Source organism: Strix aluco, chromosome 5, assembly GCF_031877795.1.
Source record: "Strix aluco isolate bStrAlu1 chromosome 5, bStrAlu1.hap1, whole genome shotgun sequence".
NCBI lineage: Eukaryota > Metazoa > Chordata > Aves > Strigiformes > Strigidae > Strix > Strix aluco.
The window spans coordinates 3,620,101-3,632,879 of NC_133935.1; the positions used below are offsets into that span (position 1 = coordinate 3,620,101).

Consider the following 12,779-nt stretch of genomic DNA (forward strand, 5'->3'; position numbering starts at 1 on the left):
ATAAATACAGCCTGACAAAATCTCCATTAAACGGGATTTTACACCCATTTTACAACTCTCCATTTTACTGCTAGAGCAGGACTAAATGAATTGTAAGTTCGTTCAAGAAATTTTTGGTAAAATGATTCCATCCAGGTTTGGAGGCCCAGTCCAACAACTCAGCCAAGAGCCTCTTCTCAAGATCATTTTCCAAAGATACTTGGGAGGGGGAAGTAGTTGTGCATCAGCCATTCCACTGTTGTGGATACTTGTGCGCTGTCTGTCTTTTATGGGATGAATATGTTTGAATATGCTCACTCCTCATGTAAACTCTTTTGTGCAGGACTAGCACACTGCTATTAATGTAGCAGTGATCCTTCAGTTCAAGAAGTTATGAGTTATTTATACATTTAATAGGCATATGGTTAGTGATGTTGTGAGTTAATAAACAGTCACCATTGATTGGCTTCCTAGAGTCAGAGCATTAGGACTTGCTCAGCTCCAAATCTTCGTTTATGAGTTTTTATGCATAAAAATCATACCCTGGGAATAGCCCTAAGCAACCCTGCATTATTTCCTGCATATGCCTGTCTGGTTTTGATCTCCATATACTTTTGTATCCCACTGAAAAAAGTGTCCATTCTGCACTGGCAGCAGGGTCAAGTAGCTCTATGGCAATTATACAGACCAGCAAATGAAAATGTTAAATTACACCGTGACGAGTTAAAATGAAATTAATATCTCTAATGATTAACCAACGTACCCTCCTGCCTTTAGAGTCCGCAGGCATAGTATGGGGTGTTCTGCAATCAGTGGAGAGGTAGGACAAGGGACTCTGTGGCAAAATTCTCAGTTATAGGAATTAATTTGGAGACTGTGGAAGTCTTCCTATTTGAGAGTTTACTGAGTGGTTCCTTGTAGTCGGAGATTCATTATCCAAGTCCCAGAGTTACTTGTAGCACCAGACCCCATGTGCTGCAAAAAACTGGACCTCTCCTGCAGGCAAGCAATATTGTACCCATGTCCTGTGTGGCCTCTGCCCTGTCCTGGTGCTGTGACATGCAGAAGGGGATGGTACCCCAATACAGGCTTTTGGCATTACATACTCCCTTCTCAAAGGAAAAGTGGTAGTTTCACTAGCTTTTGGATTATACACCACTGGGCATGCCCTGGGGGTGGAGGAGGAAGCAGTGAATTGGGCGACAGCTCAGTTAGGAGGGTCTGACAACTATACTGACCACAGTGAAGACCTAGTCTAAGACCTGGTCTGAACAAACAAGTTGTAGTCAGCACTGTGAGAGTCAGCTCTTTGCCAGAGTGATAAATTTTGCAGATGCTTTCTGGTAAGGATATGCTCTAGGAACACATTCATTTCAGAGGAAAATACTATAATGCTGGTAACGAAATTGCACTATCTCAGCATTCTGCAAAAAAGGTTTATTTTCTTAACTTATTAATATGTTCTCAGCATTCTCCCTCTTTCAGTTCCCCAGAAGCATTCTTTTGTTTCCCTCAGGTGTCTTAAAGCTTCTTGTCTGCAAAACAAACCTCCCGAAGGGGCTGTGACCTGGTCAGAGTACTGACATTTTAATTTAAACCCACCAGCAGCAAAAAAACACAGAATATTTTTGAAGGGAAATTTCCTTTTTGGGTTTTTGTATCCCTGAAAGAATTTCCGATGTAGGCAGACAGTAATTCCCAGCTACATACTTCCTGATAAGGAAACAGCTCCAATAAATGCAGCTATAAATAGCTACCTTTTTATTTTTTAAAAATGTAGGGAGATTTGTTTAGCCTTTCTTTCAAACTGTTGAAAGAAGGGAACAGTGTAGGATAAGAGTCTCAGGTTTGGCACCCGTTGGCTCTCCAGATCAACAAATTAAGATTTTAATCTGCATCTGTACATTTAATTATGTAAAGTTTAGATGTCTGTTTATTTCTGCTCATCCTTCTCACAACGCTGTAAAAGAAAAAACAGCTCCTTTTTATATGGCAAACATAAATTGCATTGTGCCTTCCTCATGAGGGAAAAGTATTACCTGCTTTAAGCAGAACTCATAATGCTTTTGCTATGTGCCTATATTTTAGTGCTTCTCTTTCTATATATAGTTTAAGGTGCTTTGTCATCTTGGAATAAGTAGCATGATCTTCAACTGCATTTTTTCATGTTTACTGTGGATGTGCTGTAGCAATTTCATAGTTAGACACAAATTCCCTTTCTTCTAAAAGTAACTTGCTGGGACAATTCTGTGCAGTTAGTTTATAAACCTTGTGAATTTTCTGTGTTATCTCTGCCCTTCCTATGGTTCTGTTTCATGTATTTTTAATTTCATGTCTTTCACTTTGGACTCTTTCTAAAATTTTCCTTTGCCAGTCCCACTTTTCTTTGTACTTTTAACAATGCCAAATGCACGGTATCTTTAGGAAAACAAATAATTGTTTACCTACACAAAAATTTATGGAGATGAATAAATTTGGTGCACGAGTTAATCTGAAAATGTCTTTGCAGGTTAGATTTCAGGCCAGCTGTACCTGTCGTTCAACTGAAAATATATACGTGTCCACTAGCTTGATTGTTTTATAGAGGATGAGTCTGCTTCATAAATCACCTTGATCAGCACTTAGACCGTAGTTAGACCTTGGTTTCTGTCCTACGGCAGGGAAGGGTGTGTGGGTCTGCTTGCAGGCTGGCATGTCCCGCCTGGCTGCCTCTGGGCAGGTGTCCCCAGCCAAATCCTGAGGCATGTCTGGGGACAGGCTCTTCACAGGAGGTGTTAGTGGTTTGGGCATCTTCTTTTCTCACTTGTTCCTGGTGTGAGTGCTCCCCTAGATTTCCGAGGGGTGGGGGGGTGTTGTGCGAGGTGCCCGTGGCGGGCTCCCTGCCATGCACAGCACCAGTTGTGCCATGGCCAAAGCCCCTGGAAGGGCGAGGGTGCCACCTCCTCAGTTCTGGGAGTCAGTGGAGAGTTGAGGCCCAGCACAGCAGAGAGAAGGTCAAATAATCTCCCTTTTCCTCCTCCTCCCCTTTTCTCCTTCCAGCAATTTCACAGGATCTTATGACTTGTGGCCAAATCCTACCCACAAGGGCACTCAGCTGCCGTGGGCCCCTCCTCTTGGCCCGCTGGTTGTGCTCCCAGCTGGCCAAAAGCCGAACAGATTGCACAAGGGTGCAGCTGGTGGAAGATCCCTCCTTGCCCTTATCGTTCGTTGTTCACTGAAATGCCATGGCAGGGCTCAGCATCCGCCCCTCCTCAAACGTTGGTTGCGTAGCCCTGAGCACATCGCTTGTACTCTTGTTTTCCTTTGTAGGTACCTGAAAGGGTTTTGCTTTCTCCCTCCTGTGCTCCTCTCTTGGCTGCACTGGGAAAGTTGATCTGCATGTGCAGGCCTTGCCACACCTCCTCAACAGGCCCGTGGAACATGCACAATTAATACGGTATTAATTAATTATGGAGAGAAGTCGCTGCTGGCACAAGAACCAAGGCTTGCAGCTTATAAAGTGAATGCTTTGATGCTGAGCTTTAAAGAACATTTCCATCAACTCAAGCCAGCAGAGAGATTCTGTGATATTTAAACCCTCCCTCCGTACAGACTCCAGAGCTCATGGTTCTGCCACCTTGGGCACTAACAACAAAAATAGTGGTGGCAAAGGAGGGTTCAGAAAGCGCAACTGGGGATCAACCCTCATGAGTAAAGTTGCACAAGTCCTAGGTGGAAATGTTGGGGCTGAACCAGAAATGGTTTGTTGATGCTTGCAGTGTGAAAAAAGTGTGACCTTGTGGACCCACTGAAAGAAATAGGAGTTGCCTCACTGACTTCAGCAGCTCCCACAGTTTTATCCAGAATATGTGTGTGAGTAAATGTGTAGATTTTGCTCTGTGCTTCTACTTACTTGACCAATGTTTGGGGGAAGAGAGATGAAGGAACAACTGTGCCTCTTCGGTTTTATGCAATACTGAGAATTTCTCCCTTTCTACTTCCTCCTTCGCTGTAGTGCAGAAGGAAGTAGCCCTGGTCCCTGCCGGTCCACAAACCAGTTACTCATTTCAGTTCTGCCGCTTGAGTGGGTCCTCGTGTATTTCCTAGTGGGGGATATCTCCCTTTATGTGTATAAGTTCCTCCTTCCTATTCTCTCTTTCGTTCTGATTTCTTCCAAGCAATCTGTCTCCTTCAATTTTTAACCTCCTTGCTGGCTTTCGCTTCCTCTCCATGCTTCAGTGAAGGCGTTTTGTCAGAAAAACCCCTCTGTACACAGATACTTCTTTGTTCCCCTTTTTTTTTTTCTGTGTCATACTTCTTTGTATCTTGCTTCCTTGGAAACTTCCTTAGTAGTCTTATTACCTCTGGGCTTTTAGCTGCATTACTCTGGGTAGTCATTACTGTGTTGCTGGGTGTGTAATTGTTTAAGGCACCTTGATCTTTTTATTAGAGATATTTTTTTTAACTGCTCTTTAAATACTAATAGGCAGTGGTGACAAATATTGTTATTAAATACATGGGGCTTGTTTCATCACTGTTCTACAGCTTGCTTGGTGGTTTTCAGTAGTTGAAAGTGAGCGCAACCAAATCACAGGAGTCATTCTCTACTTCCACTTTGTGTTGTTCTCAGGGATGTAGTGCATGGTGTGGGGTAGTGGTGGATGGGTCACATGCAGTAGAAGTTGTTCAAGATTTGGTGCAGGATTTGAAGCCTTAGAGCTCAGCAAAATAGGAACAAGGAGTAGCACTCAGTGTCTGCAAGAGCTGGAACATCTACAGTCCTCCTCCAATTTTTACACCCTCTCTCAGTTTTAAAATCACATAGAATGAAAACCAAGTGGAGGGACTGGGAGTGACAGCAGAGGTAAGAGTGATAGCGAGATGAGCTGTGTTTGTGATGGGCAGACCTAAAGCAGCTGGGCCGTTAAAGGAGTCAGTAGTTGCTGTTGGCCTCCTGCCACACCGTTATCAGTGCGTGCAATAGCAATGGCTGAATCTCAGAAAGTTTGGCGGCTGATTCAGTTAAACAGAACACCCAGAAGTAAATCCAGATGTCTTTAAAATTGGTTGGATATGCAGTGTTGTGGTAAGTTTTCCATAACTATGGTTTTCTTGTGAGAGTTCTGGGAGAATCCAGCTAGTCCAGAATAACCCTGAGAGCACAGCTTCTCACCCACGGCCTTTCTGGTGCTCTACCATTTGCAGTGAGAACATGTGTGCACAAAAAAATTGCTTGAACTCAGAAAAGAGTTAAGAACCAAAATTTATTTCAAAGCTGAGAAGTTTTGGACGGTTTTTTTTAGATCTGACACACGTCATGTATTTCTGTGTACATGTACGTATTTAGATCCTGCAGAAAGGAGGCTTGCTCAAGTACTTAGGTTTTATGCACAGAGACTGTTACTCTTCCTTTTTCTTTTGAAGCTAATTAACACTTACAACGTGTTACAACCATTTCTTTTAGGCAAAGTTGTAAAATTACTGCCTATGATGAGAAAAAATGGATGCAGAAGATGGTGGAAGGTGCCTTTTGTACCACATGTGCTGCCCAGGAGGCTCATAATGCTGCCCTCACCGCACCTCTGCTGTGTCAAGCAGGCACCAAAGGGTTAGCCTGTGTATGAGATCAGAGGCCCGGGTTTGAACTGGTCTTTCAATCCATTTTTACCAGATTGAGTATACAGAGTCAGCCATATTGTATATGGTTTGTAATCTCTGAATTTGCTTAAAATTGTAGATGGGGCTCAATCAATCAGCTGCATTTAATGCTTTCTTAGTGCACTCCATGGGCCACTTCCCAAAGACTACTAATGTGAAGGCTAATCGACAAACAGTCTTGGCACCACTTCGGAAGCTGAAATAATCAGGAATGGTATAACCTATCCTGAATAAACGTAGCTCACACTGATAATTTTATCCTGAATTGACCGGGCCCCCACTCTGAAGCATTTTCACAGTACAATTTTATGTCGATATAACATCAACAATGTAAAGGCTGTAAAAATACAGTTACTGGTACAGAACCTATCTCTTAGCCAGCTCTAAATTACACATATGCTTTGTATAATTTGAGCCTCAGGACAGCCGCACTTTAATAGATCCTGACAACTGGAAGAGGAGGGACATCATCTTTCTCTGTATGAATAAAATGGCCAGCATGTCTTTAGCACTTGAAATTATGGTTATTTACTAAATTCACTGCTCCCAGTGTCACTCAGAATTGGGATGAAAGTAAATTATTCTTATTTTAATAATATTTTCTCTTGAGAGACAGCAGCTCACTGATACAGGACCACAGTACAGGGAGATCTCATCCAGAAGGATGTTGTGGTTGTTCAGCAGAAAACAATTACTGATGTGAGTAGCTTGTGACTTTTTCATGTGGTTTTACAGTAAAACCTGTGAATGTCCCTTGACTGTAGCATTAAGCAAAGACATTTGTCAAAAATCAGTCACCAGTCTCAAATTTATTTAGCAACTTTGCATTGATTTAATGATTTTGCACCAAAATTGTTAGGAAACCGAAGTTCTAAGACTTATTGAAGCTTGTGAACTTCTAGAGAGGTTTCTCAACACCTTGAGTTTGTTTAAAGTCAGTCCCACTCAGGGTGTGATGAGACCATGGTCATTTTTAATATGATACGGGACCTAGTTAGAACAGACTACTTCCCCAGTTTTCCCATTCCCAAGGGACTAGAGGCAGGGATAGGACTCTGCAGTTTGAGGAAAAGATAGTTTTGCAAGTGAATGGCTTGGCAGGGAGAATGTTATCATGTGGCTATGAAATCATACTTGGTGTGGAGAAGGTGAACAGGGAATGATTATTCACAGTTCCTCACGGAACAGCAAATCCAGAGATCTGAGATAAATCATTGGGCAACATGTCTAAAGAAACAAGTATGAGGATGCATCACTGCATGGAAGAAATCATTGCAGGAAGGTGTTTTAAGGGCTGAAAGTGTAAATGGATCTCTGAAAGGAACCAGATAAACCTGTGGAGAGAGGGATAGGCCGTTTGGTCAGTAGGGAAACAGTGGCCTGGATGCAACCAGAGCTCATGACATCCTTCAACCACAGATGACCAGAGACTGAGATAAGTCATATATATTATAGAAGAGATTGCTTAATGTTTCCTTATTCCTTCCGCTTTTTGCTTATGCAGCCACTCCTGAAGACATTTGGCTAGATGGGTCGGCGATCTTTTCTAGTATGGCAGTTTTTATATTTTACCCCATCTCATAACTGTCTCCAGTGATTTGACAGTAGTGTGGACGCCATCCAAGCAGATATATATTCAGTATGCATATGCTACGCCAGAGGGCTCTTTTAGGTGATAACTAACTCATCAGCTAGAGGCCACGGATAAAAGTTAAGTGGGGGGATTTGCCTTTAAGCAATTCTGACAAAAGTCTCTTTACACAACAGCTGACTGAATCACTGAATGTAATGCCAAGGGCAGCAACAGAAAAAAAAAGTCATGTAAATTAGCTGGCGAGAGAACAGGGCAAAGCTATCTGGTGAAGGAGGGAATGGGAGAGGAGGACAGGCAGCCACCTGCTGGAGCTTCGGCTTCAAGGACCAGACCTCCCCCATCAAGTGTCTGGAAAACTAAGTTTGAAGTTGAGGCTGAGGGGGAAATGTGGAGAATCTCTCTCCCTGGCGTACAGGCCTCCAGTGGGTTGTGATCACCCCTGTATGCGATTCTGTTATCCCTAACATTTGGTTCTCCCACATGCCTGCAAAGGTTGCTTTCATTTTCCTGCTGTTGTCCAGTCCAAGATCCAGTTTGGCCTGTGCCCCTTCTATGGCCTTGTCTCATCCATGTAACGTGTAACGCTAATTTCAGTTCTGCTTCCTCTCTTGCCCCAAACAACAGTTTGGGTTTCTGGGCGTAGTCATTAAAAAAAAAGTTGTTATTCGGTATTATTTGTGATTTGAAATGGTAAATTAAAAACTAACTGGGAGTCTGACAGTGCTTCTGATCTGTGTGCCCTTTCCTAAGGTGCTTCATAAAATACCGTATGTTGTTATTCATTCTGGCCTGGATGTTCTTGGCTTTCTCCCACTTAATGATTCACAAGATGTCTGTGAGATTCATTTTTGTAAATGTGGTTCCCCCTCTTCCCTCTGTATGTTCTCCTCTCCCTTCTCCTTTGCTCGCGAGTCTTCGCTGCAGAAGTTCGTTAAATAAAACCCCTAGTATGTTTAAGGGACAGAGTGCAGTCTTCGGTCTGCAATCAGAAGAGATCTAAGACACGGTGCAGATTTTCCCCCTGACTTCCAAGTAGGGGATTAGAGTAGTTTGGGATGCTTTTCTTCAGCTCCCTCTCCTCTTCCCCTGTTCTTTCTCAGCTCTCTATGTGTGTCCTCTGCCTCTCCTGACTAGGGAGATTTTTTCGTAGTGAAAGCTCAGCAACTCACCTCCTCCGAATGCTCCTGGCTGTCTTTGGGAGGGGGAGTGGGAGAAAAGCTGGGTGCGGCGGGGTCTCTGCAGGCCTCTGTGAGGGCAGAGCCGCTGATCCCAGCGTGCCGGCTGCAGTAAGCAGGCAGGGGTGTTTGCAGGGCTCGCATGCCAGAGTCTCTTCAAACAGCCCTGCTCAAAGGCATGAGCTGGGCTCACTTCTGAGGGAAATTTCCTTTTTGGGGAAGTTGCTGCAAAGGAATTTCCTGTGTGGGCAGACAGAGCTTCCTGACTTGAAGGCTTCTTGGAAGGGAAACCGTTTCATAATGAAATGATAAATTAAAGACATACCAGCCTGGTTCGCTTCAAAACAGCTATTGAGAGAGCTCAGGCAGTGCACCATTATACTCCCGCGCAGAATGAAAATAAATTGCATCCTGACAGGATTCTCCGTAGTGGAGCATATCCTTCCCCCCAGCCTTCCTCCCTGTACGTCTTGCTTTCCTACCCTCCCTCCCCCTTTCCCTCTCCCCTGCTATTTGCTGCCCTCTCATTTATCTTTTGCAGCCCCCTCTAACAAACAGGCAAAGGAGTGTGATGTTGAGATGGTTTGCTAAATGTACTCCTTTCCCCACGGAGCAGGCAGCTCTGGTTTAAGTCCTGCTATGCTGGTCAGCACGGCGAGGGCCCTGGGTGTAAGTTGCAGAAATGGCACCTGGCTGCTGTGAAAACGGGGTGCCACGGCTGCAGACGCGGTTGTGGCAAGGAGAAATCAGGGGTATCAGCAGAGTTTAAGTCAGTGCCTATAATAAGGAATGTCTTGGTGTGGTCATGAAAATAGCTGGGAGGAAGGGTTGAGATATCTATTTCCTGTTAAATAAGAGGAAAAAGGGACCTTTGCTCCATCCCAGCCAAGACACAATGAAGGGAGGGCATCCCCAGAGAGCTCAGGCTGTTACAGCTGAGTTTTCAATAGGCACAAACGGGTTCATATTATTTGTCTGCTCTGCACCATCCCAACCTGTTGAAAAGTGAAGGCAAGTGCTTGTGGATCTCTGCGCCCTCAGGGATGCCTGTAGCTGCAAGCTCAGATGAACTGGGTGAGGAGCTTCGCTTAGGCTGCTTGGGTTGCCGAACACATTGTGCGTGCAGATGGAGGATACGATCTCAGATGGCATGGGGGTAGGGGGAACAAGCAAGCAAGAGTTTCACGTCACCTTTCTCTGTCTCAGCTACATCGTCTGTAAACTTGATGGGTGATTCTGCTCACAATACCTAGTTCCACAAAGTGATTGGACGTGTACTGCTACAAGTGTGGCATCAGCATTTTCTTTTCTCCCTTGAGAGAAGGCCTTTATTCTCTGCCTCTTATTCAGCTGGCAATTAAAGCTGCTTTAATTCTTTGCAAGAATTCCCTGAATTGGTGTGCATTGTGTGTCTTGTTCTGCCGAGGAGGCCTTACCCCTCTCCATTGCTTAGAGAGTTTCTTAGAAGTTTTGAAACACTCGAATCGCTGGCAGAACATTGCATGGTTTTATAGCGAGTGTTGCAGTTTTGAGAAGTTTTTCTTAAAAATGCATCTGCTGGAGTCACAGGACAATGAAAGAATTGAAGTATTTGTATTTTTTAAAGCGAGTTTCTGACCTGCATAAAGAAAAGCTAAAAAAGGTGATTCACAGGGCTCCAAGTCGGATACAAAGGACCCCGAAGAGAAATATGTGTGTGATCGTATATATATGATACATTTTTTTTATTGGTTTGGCAGTTTTTACCTTCTCTTCGTTGTAATTGGCATAAATGCTCACAATGCATGATGGCACCATGAAGGCACATCTGACACTGTGGCCTGACAGGCCAGGGCTGTCTTACAGTGGTCCAAAGAGATGGTGCTGCTGCTTAAATGAAAGTTAGGAAGGATCTATCCTGAGAAGCCTGTACTAGGGACATGCCAGCCTCAGAGCTATAGCATACAGGAGGTCGTCAAAGAAACAGACTTCTGCTGTATGGCACCACATTCTCCTCTTCATTTGGGTGTACCATTGGGCCAGACTGGGTTGAAAACTAGACTGTTCAGAGCAGAAGGATCCTCACCATGGCTTGCATTTTGAGGTGCTCTCTTTCCTGAACCAATGAAAATTGTGTGGAAACACTCAAATGGCAATGCTTAATATAGTTGTAAGTAGTACTGGTTTTAAGAAGACAGTTTCTGTAGTCAAGGTATAGAACAGCAGAGAACAGTATGGAAATACTACTTTGTTTTAAATCTATTTTGTAAGACACCTGGCAATTTTTACTTGCAGTACTCTAGCTTGTAGAGGTAGATTTGGAGTTGAGGATGGTCTCTCAGAAACAGGCTTACATGCTGGATACAGTCCCTGTTCAACTTGAAAGGGCTTGGAGGCTAAATTGTTAGCATTTGTCTGACATGGATGAGATAACGTGCATGTGGCCTTGTGTGGGACATTGGACAGGCTTACTGTTTGGCCGGTTTGGTTTTGTTGAGCTGTGAGGAACACAGAAGTGTACTAGGCAATCTGACCACAAAGGGTGGATGAACACTGGGCTCAGGACTTTTATGCTGTCACCACCTTTTGATAGCATTAATTAATGATTGAAATCAACATATCACGTACTGTTTGCATAAGTTGCTCCTCTTTCTGCCCTTGTTAATGTATTTTGTTGAACTAATCTCCTCCTACAGAAACTTTATTGCATTTTCTTTACTGCCTGCCTCTTTCTTAGGCTAGGGTGACGCACACCTCTTTCTTTGTGTGCTTGATGCAGCCTCAACCAGTTCTGGGATTTGCCATCCCTCCTTCCCAAACTGTGAACTCCCAATATCTCATCTGTTCCTCCAAAGAACATGGAACTAATTTGTTGCCTTTTTTTTTGAGCGAAAACTAAACAAAATTACTTCTAATCTACTCAAAACTAAAATCTAGGTAACATCCTGCAATGGCAGCAGCTGTAGCCACGCCAGGAGGAAATCTGAGTGGGAGCACGATTGTTGAGCTGCACATAGGACAGAACAGTTCCACCAAGTTGTTTTTGGTAACAGAGGTTTGCATTGTTAATCAGGTGCCACTCCAAGCTCACTATTCAGCTTAACGATAGTCAGTTCCAGTAAAATGCGGGTGGGAGGACACTTAATTTGTGCTGGTTTTTTACTGCTTTAAACGCACACACAGTTTGTTCTTGGCATGATATCAGAAGAATGCTGGAAGGAAATGAGGTAGAAAAGGGACATGAAAATCACAAACGCATGACTGATCTCTAAGGGTATTGTTCCTACTTCCACGTGGAAAGCCCAGAGATTCCTAGTAGATGTTCTTGCCGGGTTGGCAGAAGATGGAAATCTTATATTTCACTTCTGGCAATAGCAGGTCAATAGGGATTTCTCTAATCAGCTAAAAACTAGCAGTGATGGAGGTTAAATAAATTGTAGGCAATTATTCCTATCATAGGAATAACTCATACAACGCAAGGTCTTTGAGGACAAAGGAAGGACTGAAGTGGTGAGGTAGGATGCATCTTACTACCCTTGCTTGTGCAGATGATGTTCTAGGGCCTTATCTTGAGCTCTGTCCCTCCTGATAATATGTATTTCGGCTTGAAATGAGAAAGCTGGAGATGGTGAAGGTTATAGTACATGTCCCCACTCCTGAACAGTTCATTTTATTATATGCTTGTCCACTTTGGTGGAATTTCTGTGTCTTCCCTTGTGAGACAGTTGAGTCTCATCCGTAGGAGGCTGGCATTCAGCCTCCGTTTTCCTTTGATCAAGCTAAGTTTCCATCTTCTGAATTACTCTGACTTGGACCAGTCTAAATCTCCGCTTCTAGGGCGCTTATACCAAATACTTGAAGGCATTTCTCTCGCTACACTGTCAGCTTCTCCTACAGTTCTGCATGAAGTGTGTGCAGTGTTTTTGAAAGCTCAGCAGATTCAGTGTCGAAAAAGTTAGGGAAGGAATATGTGAGCCAAGGATCGTTTCAAGGCAGCCATTCTTCAGATCCTTCTATTACTCTGACTCGCAGGCTGTCAGGAGAGTAACTGGTATTTTATCAAGCTGGATCTCACCCTGATCAGTTGAAATGCTTCCTTTTTCACCTCAGAGTAATTTACAATCACAGATCTATTGCAGCAAGAAATGTTAACAGGAAAGAAATGTAAACACTCTGACTCTGTTTGACTTCCTCTAAATATCTATATGTTTGTGTTGAGGGAGTTATTCAATTACATATAAAATAAAGCTTTCCAGTCAACCCTGGGAGAGCCTAACTTTGAGAGAGGTTCATCTCTTGGGGATCCGGAGGGAGGGAGGATTACGTGTGCAGCAGTGCTGGTTGGTATGTTGCCCAAGCTGTCACTATGACAGCATTTCAACATGGCATCAGAGACAGCTCTACACCAGCTGCAT

General features: G+C 43.7%; 1 protein-coding gene across 2 annotated transcripts in view; it reads left to right on the forward strand.

Annotated features, from left to right (window-relative positions):
* ETV6 (ETS variant transcription factor 6) overlaps positions 1–12,779 on the forward strand; it is a 138,928-nt gene that overhangs the window by 55,526 nt on the left and 70,623 nt on the right. The window lies entirely within an intron of this gene.